The following is a 23,198-nucleotide window of genomic DNA, read 5'->3' on the forward strand; positions in this document are numbered from 1 at the left end:
AGAAATAAACAAACAGCCAAGAATGGTATTGCATCATTTTAGTTATATATTCTTATTAGAGGCCCGATGCACAAAAATTTGTGCAAAAGTAGGCCTTCCTTCTCCCTGGCTGCTGGCACCAGCTTCCTTCCGGCACCCAGGGGTTCCCTCCGGCCGCTGGCAGGCACCCGGGATCCGGGCTTTGCTTCGGCCCCAGCTTTGTCCGAGGATGTCCGGAATGACTCCCAGAAGGATGTCCAGTCTAACTAACATATTACCCTTTTATTATTATAAGTAAATTGGCCTTTATGTTCCTGATATTTTCCATATTGATACAGAAATTTTAATTTTCCATAGCACATGTTAATGTCAGTTTTCAAATATGAACAACCAGTTCAATCAGCAATACAGTGCAATACTAATTGCCATTACAGGTATATATTTAGAGCTATTTTCAGATTTACATCTGTTTGTCATCCAAAACTTTACTCTATCAAATAAGCAAATTGGATAGTTTATCATGAAAAGGAACAATTTTTTTTATTGTAAGCTGCCAACAAAAACAACAGATTTGCAGGTGTTTCTACTAAAATACCATAAATGCACTCCTGAAAATCTTATGTTCTACAAAATTTCACCCTAAAAAATATGAGTTTATGGAGAAAATAAGGCTAGACGCAAAAATAAAACCTAGGCAACTTTGTAACTCTGGTGCCAACTGACACAATAGTATTCTAAATAATATGATAGCACAGTTAAAAAGTAGTATTACCAATAAATAAGTACTGCATTGGATATGTAGTTATTTGCCTTTTCAAGAAAGGAATGAGTGATCACATTGAGGACCATGTTGCTTCCAAACCTCCTGCTCACGGGTACACCAGGGGTTGGAAAAACCACACTAGGCAAAGAACTTGCAGCAAGATTGGGGCTGAAAAATGTTAATGTGCGTGATTTAGCTCGAGAAGTCTGATCACCAGATATCATGGATTCTGGCAAGATGGCTTCTCCCAAGAGCATGCCGAAAGATGCACAGATGATGGCACAAATCCTGAAGGATGTGGGGATTACAGAATATGAGCCAAGAATTATAAATCAGATGTTGGAGTTTGCCTTCCTATATATGACCTCAATTCTGGATGATGCAAAAATGTATCCAAGCCATGCTAAGAAAGCTACCATTGATGCAGGTGATGTGCAGTTGACAATCCAGTGTTGTGCTGACCAGTCTCTTACCTCTCCTCCCCCAAGAGGTGTTTTATTAGATATTGAAAGGCAAAGAAGTCAAACCCCATTGCCATTGATCAAACCATATTCAGGTCCTAGATTGCCACCTGGTAGATATTGCTTGACTGATCCAAACTGTAGACTTAAATCCTTACAAAAAAAGGCATCTATTTCTGTGGGAAGAATAGCAGTTCCACGGTTAAGTGTTGGTTCAGTTACTAGCAGACTAAGTACCCTCACGCTTGGCACACCAACCCCACAAACCACGTCAGTTTCAACTAGAGTAGGGACTCCAATGCCCCTCACAGGGCAAAGGTTTACAGTACAGATGCCCACTTCACAGTCCCCAGCTGTAAAAAGCATCAATTTCTGCCACATCAGTTTAGAATGTTCTGATTAGTCCTTCACTAATGGAATCCAAAAACATTCTTATTATCACTAACACTAGAGGCCCGGTGCACAAAAATTTGTGCACTCGGGCGGGAGGGGGGGTCCCTCAGCCCAGCCTGTGCCCTCTCACAGTCTGGGACCCCTTGGGAGATAACGACCTGCTGGCTTAGGCCTGCTCCCGGGTGGCAGAGGGCAGGCCCAATCCCTAGGTGCAGCCCCTGGTTGGGCTCAGAGCAGGGCCGATTGGGGAGTTGGGGCGCCTCCCCATCATGCACAGAGCAGGGCGGATTGGGAGGTTGTGATGCCACCCTCAGTCACACTCAGGGTAGGGCCGATTGGGGGGTTGGGGCACCGCCCCTTGTCACACTCAAGGCAGAGTCGATGGGGAGGTTGTGGCGCCACCCCCTGTCACGCACAGAGCAGCGCCAATCAGGGGGTTGGGGCGCTGCCCCCTATCAGGCACAGAGCAGGGCTGATCAGGGGGTTGGGGAGCTCCCCCCTGTCACTCACAGAGTAGGGCCAATAGGGTACTTGGCACACTGCCCCCTGTCACACACAGAGCAGGGAGGATCAGAGGGTTGGGGCGCCGCCACTATCACACTCAGGGCAGGGCCGATGGGGAGGTTATGGCTCTACCTCGTCACACACAGAGCAGGGCCCGTGGGGGGGCGGGTTGGGGCACCTCCCTCTATCACCCACAGACCAGGGCCGATCAGGGGGTTGGGGCGCCTTCACCTGTCAGGAACAGAGCAGGGCCGATAGGGAGTTTGTGGCCCCGCCCCCTGTCACACACAGAGCAGCAAGGCAATCAGGGGGTTTGGGCGCTGCCCACTGTCACACTGATCCTGGTGCCGGGAGGCCTCTCAGCTCTGCTGATCCCAGTGCTAGGAGACATATTACCCTTTTACTATATAGAATAGAGGCCTGGTGCACAGGTGGGGGCCGGCTTGTTTGCCCTGAAGGGTGTCCTGAATCGGGGTGGGGGTCCCCACTGGGGTGCCTGGCCAGCCTGGATGAGGGGATGATGGCTGTTTGCAGCTGGTCACACATCCTTCAGGGTGGGGGTCCCCACTGGGGTGTCTGGCCAGTCTGGCTGAGGGGCTGAGGGCTGTTTTCAGGCTGGACTGAAGCTCCCAACTGCTCCTTTTTTTCTTTTTTTTCTTTTTATTCTGGGCCAGCTTTAGCTCTGAGGCTCCAGCTCTTAGGCCTCCGCTCCTGAAAGCAGGTATCTGGTTTGTTTCGGTTCTCGAAACTCTGTATCAACTCCAGCTCTGAGATCCCAGCCGGCTGAAAGCTTGTTTCTGGGGTTTTGTTTACCGTCTATATTTGTTAGAATGTTTGAAACTGCAGGTTCAGAGGCCTGCAGTGGCCGATCTTACATTAAAAGTTAGTGCACATAATAATTTTAAAGGTGTTAGCAGAGTAATTGACAAAGTTGTATTATTGTTACTACTTTATAGGCATTATTAAAATTATTATTACTATTGGAGGTAGTATTAGGTTCTCTGCAAAAATCACTGAGTTGTAAACAAATCAAATTTCATGCCTTTCTGTCAAAAACTGGGCTTTAATTTTAGGTTTCTCTGCCTGAAATATGTGCTTCCCTATGCTTCAGTACTTTAAAAATAGCATGTGTAATAGCAGTGCTTCTCAATGCTTAAAGTGCAAACAAATCCCCTGGGAATCGTGTTTAACTATAGAGTCTGATTCATTATATCTACTGAACGACCTGAGAGTGCACATTTCCAAAAGCTTCTGGGGTGCCAGAGCCTCTGGTCCTCAAAGCACAGTAGGAGGAGCTAGGAGACACAGGACATCTTCAGACCCTTGGATGCGTGAAGGTTGGAAATGGCACCTTGGTCTTCTAGCTTTAAATAGAAAACTTCCCAATTCATCCAACTTCATTGGAAAGATCACTCTCTCCAATCCATCAGATTCAAAGGGACCTACGATTTTATGAAGAAAGCTTACATTTGATACTTGAAAGTATGACTTACCTAAGGAGAATCCTATTTAGAAATAATGCTTCTGTCTTTAGCCACATAATTCGTCTTGCTTTTCTCAGAGAATGAAGAAATATAAGGACCTCACTCTCCTATCACAAGGGCTACTTACTATGCCTCCAGATATTAGAAATGTGTCTTCTGACCACATTGACTTAACATACATGTTTTGTTGCGTAGAGATCTGCTTTCAAATGTTTAAAAATTCTACCTGGAATTTGTGTCTCACTTGTTTCTCTAGCCCTCTTATTCTCTCACAAATTGCTATTTTGCTCCAATTCTAACTGTTTGTCCATCTCTAATCTCTATGGGCAATTATTATCTTGGAAATGCCTAGAGTTTCAAAAATAACAATTGAGCTTAACTTTTATACAAACCTTGTCTTAGCTATGCATGCAAATCCACACAGCATAGGCTTGAAACCCACTGTTGTTGATTGAGTGCAAAACAGCTTGACGATATGCAATAATTACTATGGTTAAGTGTTTGTGTCCCCCAAATTTTATATTTTGAAATTCTAATCTCCATGGTGATGATGTTAAGACCTGGGACCTTTAGGAGGCAATTAGGTTATGAGGGTAGAACCTTCATGATTGGGATTAGTAACCTTATAAAGCAGACCCCACAGAACTAGCTCACCCCTTCCACCATGTAAGGACACAATGAGAAGATAGCGTCAGTGATGAAGCAGGTCCCTAATAGACTTCAAATCAGCCAGTGCTATGTATGATCTTGGAATTCTCAGCCTCCAAAACAATGAAAAATCAATTTCTGTTGATAAGCCACCCAGTTGATGGTATTTTGTTAGGAGCCCAAATGTACTCAGACAAAACTATTGTTAACAATTATAAGCATTTGAACAGGTGTTTGTGGATAATGCAATTCTTCCTATATTTATATACGATTTCTGTTTCATTGCTTTATTTAAATCCAGCATAGTCTTATACTAATAGAAGAAAGCATGGAAAAAGAATTTTATTTAAATATATCTTCTTATAAAGTTATTGACTATGAAAATGCGTTCCAAGTTAACTTGACAATTTTATATAGATCCTCTGAAAATTTTATTCTCCATCATTTTTTAAAAATATATACTTTCATTTATGTCAGAGAGGAAGGGAGAGAGCGAGATAGAAACATCAATGGCTGCCTCCTGCATACCCCCTACTGGAGATTGAGTCCACAACCAGAGCATGTGTCCTTGACTGAATTGAACCTTGGACCCTTCAGTCTGCAGGCTGATGCTCTATCCATTGAGAAAAACTGGCTAGGCCTATTCTCCATCTTTTAGACACCTATTCTTTATGTCCACAGGGGATTACTAGTGCTTCTGTGATTCTTTTGTGACCATCAATCACCTAAACCAAATGAACCTTTAAATACCAGGTTTGGGAAAATAAAACTTCACATTTGAGGATATAACCTTACAAAACAATTTAATAAAAGCTTGCTGGAATTGTGTGTGTATGTTTTAGCAAGTATTTATTGATTGCCTAGGGACATATAATAACCTTCAAATTGAGAATACTTGGTTTCTGCATAGAAAATCTCATGCAAAAAATACGAAATGATGTAAAATCTATGAATGTAATGCATGATTCAAGTAAATAGCATATGCATTACTATCTGAAATTATGTTATTCACAGAGTTATATGCTTATTTTCTGTTTTCCTGTCAACTGTAGGTCTGGAAGGCAAATCTAGCTCTATATGCTGATTTTTTCCTTGGTATCCTGTAGGTAAACGAAGTGAATTTGGACCAAGAATCACAAAGGTTTATTTACATATGTCCCTTGCAACAACCATATATCTAGCTAGTGAGAAAAATCTGACTGGGTTTCATTGTGATAGCTCTGGATTTCGTCACAGTGAAAGATGTCTAAGGAGGAACTGAGCTTTTTATAAGTCCAGGTAGAGCTAACATCTAGTCACCCATGCCAAAAAGAAAGTAGTGGATCATTTCCCTCTAGAATTCACCAAACAACACTGTAATTTCAGGAAGAAAAAATTAAGAACTAGAGAAATAACAGGACACATATAAAATAACATTTAGTAAAAGATGAGAAACATATATATCTCACCAACAAAAAGAGGTGTTGTTTCAAAACCTTGTTTTAATATAGTGGATACAAAATAGCATATGAAAATTAATATGAGGATGCAAATAATATCTAGATTTACTCATTCATTCATTTGTATTTTGTAGCATTTACGGTCTCAAGTATTGTGCTGTACATGGGGTGCTTTTACGCAGCATTGAAGAAAATGTTAACCTAGCATACCTGGAGCTTTTAGAACAGGGTGGCAATAAACATTGAAAAGGTATCTGAAAATAAATTAAGGATTTAAGGAAAAAAGTAAGATAATATGAGAAGAAAACACTTGGCCAAGGGTGAGAGGAAGGTGGGAAGAGAAGGCTTCTCTATGAAAATTATTATTAGGCTGACACCTGAAAAATACAAAGAACCCATCAGGATAACAAAAATGAAAAGATCCCAAGAGTATATTAGGAACCACAGGTGCACATTCATTGAGGACAGAAAGTAAAAAATTTAAGAAAATGGTGCCGGCCCCACTGGTGTGCCTCAATATTTGAGCATCAACCTATGAACCAGGAGGTCCTGGTTCAATTCCTAGTCAGGGGGTCAGGGCACATGCCTGGGTTGTGGGCTCGATCCCCATTGGGGGACATGCAGGAAGCAGCCCATCAATGATTCTTTCATCACTGATATTTCTATCTCTCTCTCCCTCTCCCTTCCTCTCTGAAATAAACAAAAATATATAAAAAAAGAAAAGAAAATTGTGCTGCTAAGCAAGTTGATCTTAATGAGCAAAGAAAGGATGGTACGAGATGTGGTTGGAGATTCAGGAAAGGAACACATCAGGCTCTCTTGGTTCCAGTCAAAGTTCCCTCACTCCAATTCCCATTGAGCAACAACTACCAATATAAAGATGATGGATCACTTTGCTTGCCATAAGAACGTTTTCTGGTTCTGAAAAGTCCAGGTATCCATTATTCTCTTAACAAGGTTATTTTGAGGGTCAGGCAAAATGAGATGTGTAGAAATGATTCCATTTGTTAAAAATACTGTGACTCTGGAAGCAACCCAATTGCCCACCAATAGACAAGTGGATAAAAAAGTTGTGGTACATATACACCATAGAACATTGCTCAGCCATAAAAAAATTAATGACATATTACCATTTGTGACAATATGGATGGACCTAGTGGGTATTATACTAATGAAATAAGTCAAACAGAGGAAAACAAATACCATAGGATTTACTTATATGTGGAATCTAAAGAACAACAAAAAATGAACAAACAAAATAGAAACAATCTCAGAAACAACCAGAACAAAGGGATGGTTGCCAGAGGTATGGATTGGGGGTCTGGGTAAGAAAAGGTGAAGGGATTAAGAAGTACAAATTTGCCGAAACTGGTTTGGCTCAATGGATAGAGCGTCGGCCTGAGGACTGAAAGGTCCCAGGTTCGATTCGGGTCAAGGGCATGTACCTGGGTGGCGGGCACATCCCCAGTAGGAGATGTGCAGGAGGCGGCTGATCGATGTTTCTCTCTCATCGATGTTTCTAACTCTCTATCTCTCTCCCTTCCTCTCTGTAAAAAATCAATAAAATATATATTAAAAAAAAAGAAGTACAAATTGGTAGTCACGAATAGTCCTGAGGATGTAAAGTACAGCAAAGAAAATATAGTTAATAATATTGTAATAACTATGTATAATGCCAGGTGGGTACTTGAAATATAGGGGAGAGAATTTTGTAAATTATATGATTGTCTAACTACAATGCTGTACACACGATACTAATGTAAAATACTATTAAAATAGTTAACAATCTGTAAAAAAACTGCTGTGACTCTGCAGGATTATCATCATAAGAGAAATCACCTGCTTCAATAGTCAGTGTCCTCTAGGTTTTGACATACATTCACACATTGCAGCTGCTTTTTACCAAGGTACCATGACTTCGTTGTTAAGTTCACTAAATTATTTGATGTCACTAGGACATTTCAAACTAAACCTAAAGTAAATGGCAAGGAAATTCAATAGAGTACTGATCATGGCAAAAGTTAATATTGATCTTCGAGTAAAATATCTCCTCCCAGAATGTTCTCATTACACAGACAAGAGCGTTACAACCTTTTGGGATAACTAAATGCTATCTAAGAAAGCATTTTGAGATGTGACTTTCTGGGCAGGCAAGTGAAATGTCTTTGGAGAACAGGTACAGGTGGAATACCTGAGAAGAGTGTTTAGGTATATTTTTCTGTCACCCTCCTGCCTGGGCGTGGGCAAGGTTTAGCTCCCTCCAGAGGGCCCATCATCTGGAGGCTTGTCTGATGTCTCATCCAGCTGCTAACACCTGCAACTCCCAGAGTCTTACCATTCATATCACTTGGCTGTTGACAATCTTTACAGATTATCTATTTTAAATTATTCATAGCTCACTGAGAATAAAATATTTAATTTCTTTTTTGAAAAAGATGTTGAGAGGAACAAGGAAGTTTCAGGGATACCTGGGAATAAGTGACTGATTAAAATGGTGAGTGTAGTTTTTTTCTCCTCAGAGTGATTCATCTCTTATGACTTCTGTGTGTCTCTCATAACTTCTATGGAAATAGAAGTTATGGGAATATCAGTATGGGAATATCTGGATAATTACTCATTATACCAGATCATAAACTTATTTCTACTCCTGATTCTTTGAGAATTTCTTGACACAGTTGTGTGTTGGAGTGGCTGAGAGTTAGGGAGCACTCTTTCACTAATCCTGAGTTCCAGGTTCTGATTATAACAGAGAAGAGCATGTTAGACACAAAGACAATAGTAATAAAAAATGAGCTAAGAGCCGACCGGCATGGCTCAGTGGTTGAGCGCCCGCCTATGAACCAGGAGGTCACGGTTCAATTCCAGGTCAGGGCACATGCCCAAGTTGTGGGCTTGATCCCCAGTGTGGGGCATGCAGGAGGCAGCTGATCAGTGATTCTCTCTCTCCTTTTCCCTTCCTCTCTGAAATCAATAAAAGTATATTTTAAAAAAATGTTAAGATAAAAGATCACAGGAGAATAAACAAGTAGCATGATAAAAATGTGAATGAAGTGGTGGATAAAACCAATAAAAGAATACATTCTGAATATTTTGAATCAAGTGTGTGTGTGTGTGTGTGTGTGTGTGTGTGTGTGTGTGTGAAAGAAATGGGGGGAGGTGCGGAGGGAGGAAGAGAAGGAGTAAGGTAGAGAGACTTAGGCAAGTAACATTAAAATCCCATACTTGTATTTTTCTAAAAAATTTGCCATATCCATCCTGGGTCAATCTTGTAAAACATATTTTATGGGCAGGAAAAATATGTACTTTTACACTTCCCATGGCTTAATCCACTTAGGAGTTTGGGAAACAAATCCTTTTAAAGATTCAGTTCCTTTGGAAATGTTAATCTCAAAAAGAGTTTTCTTTATTTATTTATTTATTGGTATAAAATTAATCACCCTTCTTCTTGTGTAATTATATAATAATTTCGATTTTGTTTCTATTGCATTTTTTTACATTAATCTTATTTTCTTAATACCCTAGTTAGGATACTGTTGATTCTCATTAATGCTGTTAACAATGTCAAAAAGTATTCTTGGAAAAGAAAAATAATTATATTTATGTTTTAGGCAAGCTTTCTTTTCCCACCCTTTTTCTTTTTGCTTCAAAATACTGGACTCCAGTAATGCTTTTTTTGTTTGTATACTTTTGTTTCTTTTTACATTGCAGGCTTAAGTCTCCAGCTCAAAATATATTGATTCTTTCATCTGTGGGATGTTCTTGGTGACAGCACATAGCACAGATGAATGAAAGTACAGGTACTTACTACCCCTTTCAAAAAAGGCTTCCATCTGTCCATGGCATTTCATGTTAAAAAACAAAACTAAGTTCCTTGTTTTATTGTTACATAAATATCTCTACAGAACAGTCCTAAATGAAGGTTTTATTTCAGGAATGTGAAAGAATGGATAGGGAACTGAAAACTTTTTATAATGATGCATGTCATCTAAAATCCAAGCACTATGTTAGTGTCTGGGGGACTGGAAGAAGCATGCCGGTTCTATAATTTCTAGATATATCCACTCTAATGAGATCAGGAAGGACAATTGTATAGAAAGCCGCATTAGTGTTTTTGTGAAATACCTGATGGACACAGGATGGTTGATTAAAGCTCCTATGACAAAAGAATTGTAAGGGCTGTAGTCAAGATTTCTATTCTTAGGTAATGTTTAATGTTGGTTCAATAAGGCAGGAAATGTGCTTCACATTTCATTAGCTATTTATTACCACTTAAAAATTTTTAATTTTATAACTATAGCATGCTCATCCCTGGTTTGGAAAAGCAGGATTTCCTAGACTAGGAATGGGATACGAATTGTTTAACATTACTTAGTAAAATCCCTTAGTTTGTTTAATATTTTATCATTTAAAAAGTTCATTTGAGGACATTATCATATTTAAATAACCAACAAAACTGTGACTGAGGCACATCAAATCTATTTATATTTATTAATATAAGAAATTAACTGTTTTGTCACAATAAATTAGTTTTCAAAATCAGAATATATGTAATTTCCTTGACAAAGGTTTTCATTAACTATGCAACTGTACACAACCACATTATCCTCCAAATTTTCAGTGAAATATTGTGGTTACACATATCACTACTTGCTGGGGTCCAGCCCCAGCGGGTCCAGGGGTTCCCAAAGGTGTGGACGGAGTCGGTGAAGAATGTTTTACACGGAGACAGCGTTCAGAACTCTCTAGCTTTCCTTAGTCTCCGTGGATCTTCCCTGTGCCTGGCTGAGGCCACAGAGAGAGAGCCCAAGGCAAGCTGAGCCTTTATTTTATAGTGAGAGGTAAACAAGGTAGTGGTTTCCATTAGTTACACAGTTCTTGTGAGTTTCACTTGTTTTTGTTCTTGTGAGTTTCACTTGTTTACACCATGGTTATACTTCCTGCACTTCCTCAGCCCATTAGCTTCCCAGATAAGATCTAGGGAGTGCCACAAGGTCAAGCCTAATTATGCTAAGAGGACTGTGCCCTCTAAGCTGGGAATTGTTTGTGACTTTGCCCACAGGTCAGTTTGAGGCTTAACCCTATATCAGCTCCCTACAACTACTCTCTCCTACAGACTCTAATCATCATGAATAAGCATAGCTACATTTTTTTTGCAACTCATCTCATGCAAGGCACCGCTTTAATTGAGTACTTGTATTCATCATTTGATCTTACTGACAATCATTACCATTATCTTCAAATTACAAATAAGAAAATCAAAACAAAACAAAAGTGGTTAAGTAACTTGTGAAATATTGCTCTAGCAGTATATGGCAGAGCCACCACTAAAGCACAAACCTTGCTCTCCTTTGAACCCCATGCTGTCTCATATGAAGAATATTACATTTATCTCTGTATCACATAAAATATGTAACATAATAGTTTGAGAATGCTATTTACTGAGTACATGTTGATTGAATGAATAACCAAATAAACAGAACTTCAGATAAAGAGAAAAAAATCATCTTCAAAGAGTAAAGAGGGAAACAGTTCAAATCAATCTTAACAATATAGCCAAAATCCTAAAAGAATACAAAATATAGAGGGGCCTGAGATAGTCTTAATATTGTTTACCTCAACAAAAATATAGATCTCAGACAAACAAATCATAATAGAGTTTAATCTAAGACATAAGATAAAATATGAAGTCATACTAATAACTTTGTGTGAGTCACTAGGTTAAGGGCAAAGATAGTAACATAAAGGTGGGGGCTCTATCGAATACAGTTGATGTGAACTACCGAGAGAACTGATATCTCTGGTGAAAGAGATATTATGCCTTTAGACTGAGCTAAGAAATTTGAAATTTGATTATTTTATATAATTTTAGTCTTGTGTTCTCTGTTGTCAAGATCAGGGTATCATTCAAATTTACATGCCCAACTTTTAACTCAAATACTGTTACAGAGTAATATATAAATAAACGCTTGTAAAATTTGTCAAAGGTTATGTTACATTATTTTAAAATAAGAAAACAGAAGATAATTTGAGAATGTATCAATATACTCATTCCTGAGTAATACAAGAAGAGAGATATCATTAGACAGGTATGACTATTACATCTTGAATTTGTATTCCAGGAAGCTTAAAATGCCTATTTACATATACAACATAGTTATCTGAAATATGCTTGAGAGATACATACCGAATTTGGAAAAGCAAGGGAACAACTGATTAAGGATGTTCTGTCTGTGAAGGAGCAATGCAGATGAATGTAAATTAAAAAATATTAATTTTTCTGAGTATGTTTACTTGGCAAAAGATGTGAACAGACTCCAAGTTGCAGGGAAGGGACACATATATGAAACATATTGCAAAAAGATAACCTAAATTGAGATTAGTTCTAACAGGCAGAATCAAGTTGATGAAGACCATGGAATTCATAGGAGCAGCATAGCTTTGAGGGCTCATGGACATGCATTCAAGTACCAGCCCACCCATAGACTTGACTTTCTGACTCTTGGCAAAAAAAGTAGCCCTTAGAAATTATAGTATCTTCTTCTGTAAGTTGGGGTCTTAGACATGCTTATCCATTTGCTTGTTGTATGGATTTTAAAAGATAAGCATAGAAAGCCCTTAAACACATCTAACCTATTAGCAAACATTAGTTATTGCTATTGTGCTTGACTGTTTAGATTTTTAAAATGTCAATCAATAACCAGTAATTTTAAGTAAGAAAAATGAGGAGGGACTTGACTTTCAGATGAAACTGAAAGAATTTGACTATGGTGAAGTTATTTAACATATAAGAATATAGAAACAATTTGGGGCCAAATGCTTGTGTGAAAAGATTTTAAAATGGAGGCACCTTGGCAAACTCCAAATGATAAACCTTATGCCCGCATAGAGGAGAAATGATCAGGCTTAGCCTTTCTTCTCAAAGCGCTCATCTCCCCAAAACCTCCCGGTACTGAGGGCTAGTTATCTAGTGCAAACAAGCCTTGATGACATTTTGCGAAGTCCCTCATCTAACCCATCAGAAGTGCTCCACAACCATCTCTATTTCCTGCTTTTAGCCCTGGGCTTGACCTGTTTTCAGTGGAGGCCCCAACTTTGCTTTGTATTTGTGCTGCTCAGTTCCTGAACTATAATATGCTCAAGTACACTTGGAATTTGATCAAATTCAAATCATTTTATTTTTGTGACACTTGATACCAATCCAAAGCAAGGGTTTACATTATTGTAGATAGACTACAAAAGTCTAGAAGTTAGTAACACAAAGCAGTGCATGCAAAAGAAATTTAATTTTAGAAATTATAATTTGGTTTACAAGTAACATCAAATTTTATATATATCACATACATAAACATGCATTTCTGTCTGTACTTATATTTACATTAACATTTACTTTATATTCATGTTTATGTTCATGTTTACATTTGCATTTACATTTATACCTATATTTATGTATATGTATATGTATGTGTATGTCTATGTTTACATTTAAGTTTAGGTTTGTAAATCTAATATCTAGTAAAGAGCTTTTATCTAGAATGCATAAAGTGTCTACAACTTAATAATAAAAAGACAAATAATCCTATCAAAACTAGTAAATTGGATGATTAGACATTTCTATATAGAAGACATAAAACAGCAAATAAGCCCATAAAAGAATGCTTAACATCATTAGTCATCAAGATAATGAAATCAAAATCAAAATGAGACACTACTTCAGACACACTAGGAAAATTGTTGATGAGGATCTAAAGAAATTGAACTCCTCCATACACTGTTGGTGGAAATTAAAACAATACAGCTATTTTGTAATATAGTGGCATATCTTCAAAAGTGAAACATAGAGTTACCATGTGGTCCAGTAATTACGCTTTTGAGTATTAAAGATAATTGAAAGCACATGTCCATACAAATACTTGTGCATGAATGTTCATAGCAACAGTATTGATAATAGCCAAAAGGTGAAAAATACATCAGGCTCTATGTAATGATATGTGACACAAAGTTTATATCTAAGTAATTTAGTATGATTCTGCCATAAAAATGAATAAATTACTGATGCATGGCTGAACCTTGAAAACATGCTAAGGAATTTAACCCAGACACAAAAGGTCACATACTATATTGTGTATATGTATCACATATCATAAAATTGCATTCTTATAGATATGTCCGGAATAGCAATCTATGGAGATAAAGGTATATTAATAGTTATTATGGTTGGGTAATAGGGAGACTGACAGGTGATGGCTAATGAGGAAGTTTTTTTAAAGTGATACAGATATTCTAAAGTTGATTATGGTGATGGTGGTTCAACTCTGAATATATAAAAACAACAACAAAAAAGCGCATCAAATTGTTAAATGTGTAAATTCTTCATAAAGCCCTTACCATCACCACTATCAAGACATCTAAGAAGCTAGCTCTTACCTTCTTTCTACTGTTCCAAAAAAAAAAAAAACACCCACAAAACACTAAAGTTCATATTTGTCAGAAATGTAAAACTGCATTTTATACATTCTCTGATTATAATTTGCTGTTTTTGTAAAACTATTCTCCTGTTCAGGGACATCATTAAAATTCTGGTTCAAGGTTTTCATAACCTTAACTTTATTAGCAGAATTTTTATAACATTTGTTGTCTTGTTCAGCATTTCTGTCCAATTCTCTTTGGGTTTGCTAAGCATTGCGCCCACGTATGATGTCTTGATACGCGGATTCTGCAGACCTTCATAACGTTGGGGAACACTGTTAATTTCACCGGCATAGACGTGTCTAATTCACAAGATTACAATCAGGTTTAGTTGTTTTCACTCCCTCCCCCTTCTTCTGGCGACTCCTGTGGCAGAATACAATGACAAAAAAATACTCTTTTGTTCAAAAGTTTCACAGCATTTTGTCATCCACTCTCTTCCCCTCCCCTTATATTGAGTGAAGTGAAATGCCAACTGATGTATCTGGCCTTTATTCACATGTTTAGTAAATACCAATAGAGACTCTTCACCCTGGACATTAATACTTGCATCATTGGCATTGATATTTGATATCAACTTGCAATAATATTTGAGACACTTTAATTAAGAGGAAAAGATAGTGTCTATGCAAAACAGTTTGAAATGGATGAATATCCACCCTGGCCGCTGTGACTCGATGGCTAGAGTGTCGGCCTGAGCAAGGAAGGGTCATGAGTTCCTTTCCTGGTCAAGGGCCTGTGCCTGGGTTGCAGATTCGATCCCCAGCCCTGGCCAAGGTTCTTGTGGGAGGCGACCAATTGATGTGTCTCTTTCACATCTATGTTTCTCTCTCTCTTTCTTTCTCTCCCTCTCCCCTTACCCTGTCTTCCTCTCCTTTCCTCCATACCCGCCCCTCCCTTCCACTCTGTCTAGAAAACAATGAAAAAATATCCTCAGGATTAACAAAAATATATATTTTAAAAGAAACTGATAAAGATCCAAATTCAAATAAATTTTTTACTACTATGGAAAGTGTTTTAAAATCAATGAATTACCTGTTGTGAATGAATTTAGTTATTTGATTTCCACTTGTGTTTATTTACATTTATTTTCCATTTAATTTAGCTACGTTTCCATATTAATTGTCATATCTTTTATATACTTTTATCCAGAACTTAATATTTGAGAATTGAAGACTACTCAAAAATTGATGGGAATGTTTGTTTTCCAGGCATTGCTAGTACGCCATGTAGTAAACAAAGCTTAATTTATCACTTACCTCATTAAGGGAGGGCACTATCTTGGCAAAACTTTGGTAGTATTTCCAATGCCAAATGAAAAGGTCAAACTCATTGGGATTTAAAAATATAATGTAAGCAAGTTTTTTATTGTGATATTTGATTGATTGGAAAAGATATATATATAAAACCCTAATATGCAAATAGACCAAATGACAGAAAAACCAAACAACAGGTCACTATGACCTGCTCTGACCACCAGGGGACGCGTGTGGCACATGGTTGACATCTACAGCAGGTGGCAGAGTGCAGAACATGGCAGACATTGGCCATGGTGGGATAGTGGAGCAGGTGAGCAGGGGCGCCAGACCAAGGTGGGGCACCAGTCACTGTCATTAGGGCCAGCCTCTGGTGGTTACTAAAAAGTCTTTGCTCCCACACACCACAGTCCTACCGGGCGCTCGCATCTGTTGCTGGCACCGGCCCTGCTCACATCCACTCCAATCACTTGGTGCCGTCAGCAGGTGCAAGCAGCTGCTGCTGGCCCCAATCGCCCCTCAGGGCTTCTCCACCTCCCCCTGCTCCTGAGTGGTGATTGTGGCTGGTAGCTGCCACTTGCACCCACTGATGGCGCTGGCCCCACGAGCACCCACAACCAGTGCCAGAGCCGCCACTCAGACCTGCTGCCAGTGCCTGGCACTGGTCCCGTTCACTAGGCGCCAGCAGCTTGTGCAAGCAGTGGCTGCTGGCCCTGATCTCACCTGAGGACTTCTCCACCTTCCCCTGCTCCTGTGGGGTAATCAGGGCAACAGCCGTCATTCACGATCACTGAGGGGGCTGGCCCCACTCGCACCCACTGCTGGTGCCTGCCCAATTACTCCACGCCATCAGAGGATGCAAGTGGGGCTCTCGCCATCAGCATGTGGGAGCGGCGGTGGTGAGAGCCAGGCTGCCAGTAGACAGGGGACCTGGACCGTAGTGGGAGTAGCCAGATGGGAGCACAGAGGATGGGCTGAGACCTGCCCCTGTGCCCACTGCAGCCTCACGGCCCACAGTTCCTTTCAAGGTGTGTGAATTCGTGCACTGGACCCCTAATCATAATATAATAGTTTATAACTTTGGAGGAAAACTTCTGAGGTCAATGGATAAATGGTATTGGGATGTCTGTTGATTCTATTAAGACTTGATGATTTGCTTTGTAGAGCTGTTTGAAATCAAGGAGACTGATATTTCCAAGTTAGTTACTCTTTCCCAAGATTTTTTTTTTTTTGGCTATTTGTGATCCTTTTTGATTCCATAAATTTTAGAATTATTTGTTCTAGTTCTGAAAAGAACGGCATTGATATTTTGACAGGGATTGCACTGAATCTGTAGATTGCTTTGGGTAGTATGGTTATTTAATGATAATCCTTCCAGTCTAGAGCACAGTATATTTTTCCATTTATTTGTATCTTTTTCTTTTTTTTCCAAAGCCAAATTTTACTTTTGTTATTTCAAGGAAAGTACAGAGCTTCTTACTATATTATGGATTTTCTCTTGAGTTTTTCTTTTTCTTTTTTTTCTTTTTTTTTCGCTCCCTGTCGGGGAATTGAACCCCAGGCCCCCGTGTGACAGGCGGGGATACTCACCACTATCTCTTGAGTTTTAATAACAGTGAAGGACACTTATTTGATTAAAAAGTAATGGCCAGCTGCCATATTTGTATCTTTTTCAGTTTATTTCTTGAATGTCTTATAGTGTTGAGAGTACAGGCCTTTTACCTCCTTGGTTAAATTTATTCTTAGGCATTTTATTATTTTTGATACAATTATAAATTGGATTTTTAAAATTTCTTTTGATCATTTATTATTAGTATGTAAAAACATGAAATATGTAGTACATCCTGCTACTTTGCTGAATTCATATGTTAATCTATCATTTTTGGTGCATTTTTTAGGGTTATTTCTATATAGTATCATGTTATCTACAAATAATGACAGTTTTCCTTCTTTCTTTCCAATTTGGATGCCTTTTATTTCTTTTCCTTGTCTGATTGCTGTGGCTAGGACTTCTAATTTTATATGAAATAGGAATGGTGAGAGTGGGCTTCTTTATCTTGTTCCTGATATTAAAGGAAAAGTGTTCAGCTTTTCCCATTGAGTATGATGTGTGCACCCTTATGTTCAATGCAGCCTTATTTATAGTAGCCAAGATATGGAAGGAAACTAGGTATTCATCAATGGTAAATAGATTAAAAAAAAGAAGAAGAAGAAGTGGCATATTCATATAATGGAATACAATTCAGCACTAAAAAATAATGAAATCTTGCCATTTGCAACAATAAGAATGGGCATGGGGGTGTATTATGCTGAGTGAAATAAGTCAGACATAGAAAGACAAACATATGAATTCACTTACATGCAGAATCTAAAAAACAAAACAAATGGACAAATATAACAAAAACAGACCTTAGAAACAGAGAACAAAGCTATGATTGCCAGAGGGCAGTGGGGTTGTGGGATGTTTAAAAAGGGAAAGGGGAAAATAGTCAATATTACTGTGATAAATTTGCATGGTGTGGTACTAGACTTAGTGCGGTAATCTCATGCTAAAGTATATAAATGTTGAATTATTATATTCTACACATGAAACTAATTTAATATTTTATACCAACTATATTTAAATTACAAAATAAAAATTAAATTACAAAAATAAATAAAGACTTGATGAGTTTTAAGGAAATTTATGTAACAGAGTTTAAGTTATTTTCCTGAGCAAGAATCTCCTGGAATAATGGGGCAATAGACAGCAAGTAGTGTGAGTGCAGAAAATTCAGGTTCTCTGTTATTTTAACAAAGTCTTCACAGAAAAGAGATCTTTGAACTTGCTTTTGCACTTTGAGCCAAACTATTATTGAAAATTAGAACAGAAGTAATTATACCTCTTTCTTTGTCAAGAACCGATAAAGAAAGAAATCAGCTGAAAGTTTTCACAGAGAAATGATAGCTTGAGATACTGAGTGTCTATATGAAATAAAACAAAAGGACATAAATGAAAACACTTGATGCTATAGCCTATTTAATAAGAAATGGAAATTTATTACTAAAACAAACGAAGGCAAAATACAAAGCATCAACTATAATGGGCTGGAAAATACAGAATACAATTTAAACCATACTCAACTAACACCAGGTAAAAATGGAATTGAAGATTGGAAGATATACAATAAGTACTCAAGTTATCTTTATTCATTTGATTTCATTTGACTTATGTTTTTCTCTTAAAATTTACAAAGTAAAACATACAATCCACAATTAATCAAATATCACGGTTTAAAGACCAGAACCCAAAATCTAGAGTCAGATTCTTGTGAAGTTGTAATTCTATTTAAGCTTTAATTCTGCCACTTTCTACATACAGCAAATTATATAACTGTAGCTCTTCATTATGTTTGTATGTCTGTGTGTATTTTGTAATCTTTGGGAAAAGCAGAAAAAAAAAATTAGTGTCATTGTTTTCAGTGAGATTATACATACAATCATTACACATACACTGAGTGGCCAGATTATTATGACCACCTGACATTTGTAGGCAAATTAGCTATAATTTTGCACTGAAGTTACTAGAGGGCCAGACAATTACAAATAGTTAGTTTACATACTTTACATTCATCTTTGTTTACTTGCATTCCATTGATATTTTATTTTGAACTTGTAAGAGGATTCAGGCAATACTGTGATGACAACTGTAGGGAGCTTATTTATCTAGTTGGAAATCATCCGATGCTCAAAGTGGGGGGTACATAACACACTATGCCAACAAGGGAAGATGTAATAAAATTAAATTAAATAAAAAAACAGAGACATTTCCAAGAGGGAATGGACATTTCTGAAACTGGAGTACATTTATGCTTTGCATTCTTGTCCTTCTCCTTGCCTCTGGAGGTCTTGATAATGAATTCTCCCTGGTGTATTTGAGAATGTTATATTAAAACCCAGGAGGTTTACAGAAGCATTCAAATGTGGCCTTTGAAGTACCTTAAAGATTCATGAAAAGACCCCTTTGGGGTCAAGGAGCGGTTCCCTTAGCTGTGGGTCATCTTATTCACCAGCAGCTCTGTGGTCCCTGGAGCGGGAGGAATTAGTGTGGAACGGCCAGTGGGTGTGGAAAAAGATATGTTGATCTCAAGTTACAAGAGGTTTCCTTCCATTTCAAGGTGTTTGAGTTTGGACCAAATTCCTGAGTGACCCTAAGTCAAGTGCTTAAAGGGCCAAATTGTAGGCCTTTTCAAGACTGAGTGGAGTATGGGTGTTGTGTCCTGCTGGGGAATTGTCTTTTGGTTCTTGAGAGATAGCAAAAGGGAAGTTTGAGGACTGTTGCATGCTGGGAAATCATTTTCTTTGCTCAAGTATCATAAAAATCTTCCACAACACCCTAGGACACAGAAGTTAACTGAATAATAACGCAGACTGGTCCGCTACTAATAATAGCATGTTATATAATCTTGTGGAAGATTGGAATTTGGTGAGCCTTTTTTTAATGAAAGAGATATATAATATAAACAAAAGAAAACTAATAGTGATAAAATATCAAAAACTAGCCCAAAACAGGAGAGCTCAATTCTCTTCAAATGTATCTCAAATTTCAATGCAAACAAAATATATAAAACCAGTGTATCACTATAGATTTTTCTAGTAAGCTCTAAGTTATTAAAGAAGATAAAAAGGGCCAAGAACTGTCAGGATCATTTCAAAAAGGGGCAGGATAGAGGAAATGATCCTACCGTCTGCCAAAGCTTATTATGTTCTACTAATGAAGTTCTACTTATCTACTAATTAGAAAAATATATTATATTTGAATCAATAGTGGGAAGGTTTAATAGTCCAGAAACATGTTGACAAAGTTATCTTTGCATATAAGAGAGGAAGAAAGCATATTCTATAAACAAATCTCTAGTATTGGAAAGAATTTCTTACAACGGATAAAAATGCCAATAATAAAATAGGCATAAATACGACAACCCTAAAATGCAAAATTTTGTTTCAAAAAAGACACACCATAGCAGATGAATAAGTATGACAGGCAACATTACCAGAGATATACATAATAAAGGGTTAGGTTTCAACATTTTCCAAGACCTTCTACATTTTAACAAGAAGGAGACAAACTTTGCAGCAGAAATAAAAACATAGGCAAGATATAGGCAATATAAGCATAGAAGAGAAAAAGTGAGTGATCAAAAAATACATAGACACACACAGACATGGAGCCCCACATTACCTTTAACAAGGGAAAAGCAATTAAACAGCAAGAAGGTACCACTTTAGGAACCTGAGATGGTAAAGCCCTGGCAATACAATATATAGATAATTACTCTTGAAACTGCTTCTGAAATGTAAAGAGTTACAATAACTTTGGAGAGTAGTAGGTAGTGCCTAATAAAGTTAAACAACAACAACAACAACAACACGCAATGTTTAGCTAAGTCTTTCCACTTCTAGGTAAACTCTTGCAAATGCCCTTATTACCACACTAGTAGCACAAAAGGGAAATATAACAAACAACTCAAGCAAAATAGGGGTGGAGATATTTAAAGGTTCACATAGGTAAACAGAATAAGTTATTTCATATTTAAACAACTGAATTCTATAAAGAAGTTAAATTGAGTAGCATGTGTCAAAATTATGCATCAATAATTCTAGTGAATGTTATATCTACAAAATAACAAATTTTATTTTGTTAAAATTTAAAATATGAAAAGTAACCTATATTTGAACTTGATATTATCACATTAAGATGTACAAAATACCCATGGGCAAGATAAAGACCAGAATGATAACTTTTAGTGAGAAAGTGAGGGTTATGCTTCAAGAGGGCTTCAAATTAATAATTCACATATTTATAAAATCTGCTGTATATATGACAAAATATTAGTAATGGATTAATAAATGTGGTAGCTACACATATGTGTTATGTCATCACCTTTTTTGCAGATTTAAGCATGTTATAATAAAAAAAATGGCACAAACTAGGTTATATGAGGAAATCACACATACCCTGTTCAAAAATTATTGAGTTCTTTGGGATCAAGATTTCATATAATATTCATTTTCTAGACATCTAGTGTTTTTCACACCAAAACTTTTATGTTTTATTTTTTTCTTTCTAAATAAAAAAATAGGTGTTAGCTTCCTTCAATCACACTCTTACAACTGAAAATAATTAAAGTTAATATTAATAGTGGGCATGCCAAGGGTTATATTTCTGCATAGCAATTTCACAATACATACTATAAATCTTTAAAAAGTAGTTATACCTTTAATCTGAAATTTCTAATAATTTACCCTAAGGAAATACCAATAGGTAAAAAGGTTTATATTGGAACGTATTCATTTTGATATTATTTCTTATCTTAAAAATTTTGAAAAATAAACCTTTTAATAAAGTGACACAGGTTAAATATTTTGTGATATGTTGTAAAATTGCAGCCATTATAACATTGTTTTCATCAAATACTTAACTATTTTATGAATAAATTATATGTAAAATAAAAAGCAGTTACAAATTCATAGTGCATTATATTCATATTAAGAAATATGCGACTGTGAATACATAAAGATTTATATCAAAACAAAGATTTATTTTTAAATTTTGTCTTATTAAAATATGTTGAAAGTATTTTATCTATCACTGTGTATGTACTTATATAATCAAATAAATACTAATTTTCAAAAATCATTATTGTTTTACTCCCCAGTTCCAAAATTCTCAACTTTTCTTCAAATATTCATGAGGGTTTCCTTGAATTCTGGTAGAGTTGTGTTCTCCATCACTGTAAATAGAAATGTTAGGAATATTTTAGAAGGGATTCCTGTGAATTAGATAATAATATTGCACCTATGTTAAGTATCCTGATTTCATGATTATTATTGTACAGAAGCTATTTGAGAAAATGCATATTTATTTTAAAAATACACATGGGAGTATTTGATAGTAAAGCTAAAGAAAGTATCCAACTTATTTTCAAAGATGTAAAAAAGAAGCATGTAAATATAGATAAATAGAAGAGGGATAGAATAGTGCAAGACTGCCTTAACCGGTTTGGCTCAGTGGATAGAGCATCGGGGTGCAGACTGAAGGGTCCCAGGTTCGATTCTGGTCAAGGGCATGTACCTTGGCTGCAGGCACATCCCCAGTGGGAGGTGTGCAGGAGGCAGCTGATCGATGTTTCTAACTCTCTATCCCTCTCCCTTCCTCTCTGTGGAAAATCGACAAAATATATTAAAAAAAAAAAAGAATAGTGCAAGACTGAAACAATTGGTGGATCTGGATAAGGATAAGCAGGACTTCCTGAGACTAAACCCCCCCCACCCCACCCCACCCCCTAAAAAAAGAGTAAATTTGAAATTATATGTGAACAAAAGGTTTCCAAAAAATATAAGTTCAGTAAAATCACTCAAAAAAGATTAGGCCTAGCCAGTTTTGCTCATTGGATAGAGCGTTAGCCTGCAGACTAAAGGGTCCTGGGTTCAGTTTTGGTCAAGGGCATGCACTGTGGTTGAAGGCTCCTCCCAGGGCTCATGCAGGAGGCAACCAATTGATGTGTTTCTCTCACATGGGTGTTTCTCTTTCTCTCTCTCTCTCTCTTCCACACGTTCTAAAAGATCAATGGAAAAATATCCCTGGGTGAGGATTAAGTAAAAGAAAAAAAGAAAAAATAATTAGCTTCAGGGTATAGCTTTCCAGTTTTTTTCCTAATCGCCTCAATGTAGCCGGCAAGTAGGTTGAGAGAGGCAGACGTGAGGACTAACATATATAAGTAGAGTGATTTGAGAAGCATGTCTTAAAAATATTATTTTTACAT

The 23,198-nt window shown here is 37.2% G+C and overlaps 1 pseudogene across 1 annotated transcript in view; it reads left to right on the plus strand.

Annotated features, from left to right (window-relative positions):
• Nucleotides 1-964: 964 nt before the first annotated feature.
• Nucleotides 965-23,198, plus strand: part of LOC308526422 (transcription initiation factor TFIID subunit 9-like) — a 390,855-nt pseudogene continuing 368,621 nt past the window's right edge. Inside the window, exon 1 of the transcript in view lies at nucleotides 965-1,652. The product of the transcript in view is annotated as a transcription initiation factor TFIID subunit 9-like (transcript). The remainder of the gene's footprint in view (nucleotides 1,653-23,198) is intronic.

The sequence above is a fragment of the Myotis nattereri genome, assembly GCF_964212035.1.
Source record: "Myotis nattereri genome assembly, chromosome: 10".
Taxonomy (NCBI): Eukaryota; Metazoa; Chordata; class Mammalia; order Chiroptera; family Vespertilionidae; genus Myotis; species Myotis nattereri.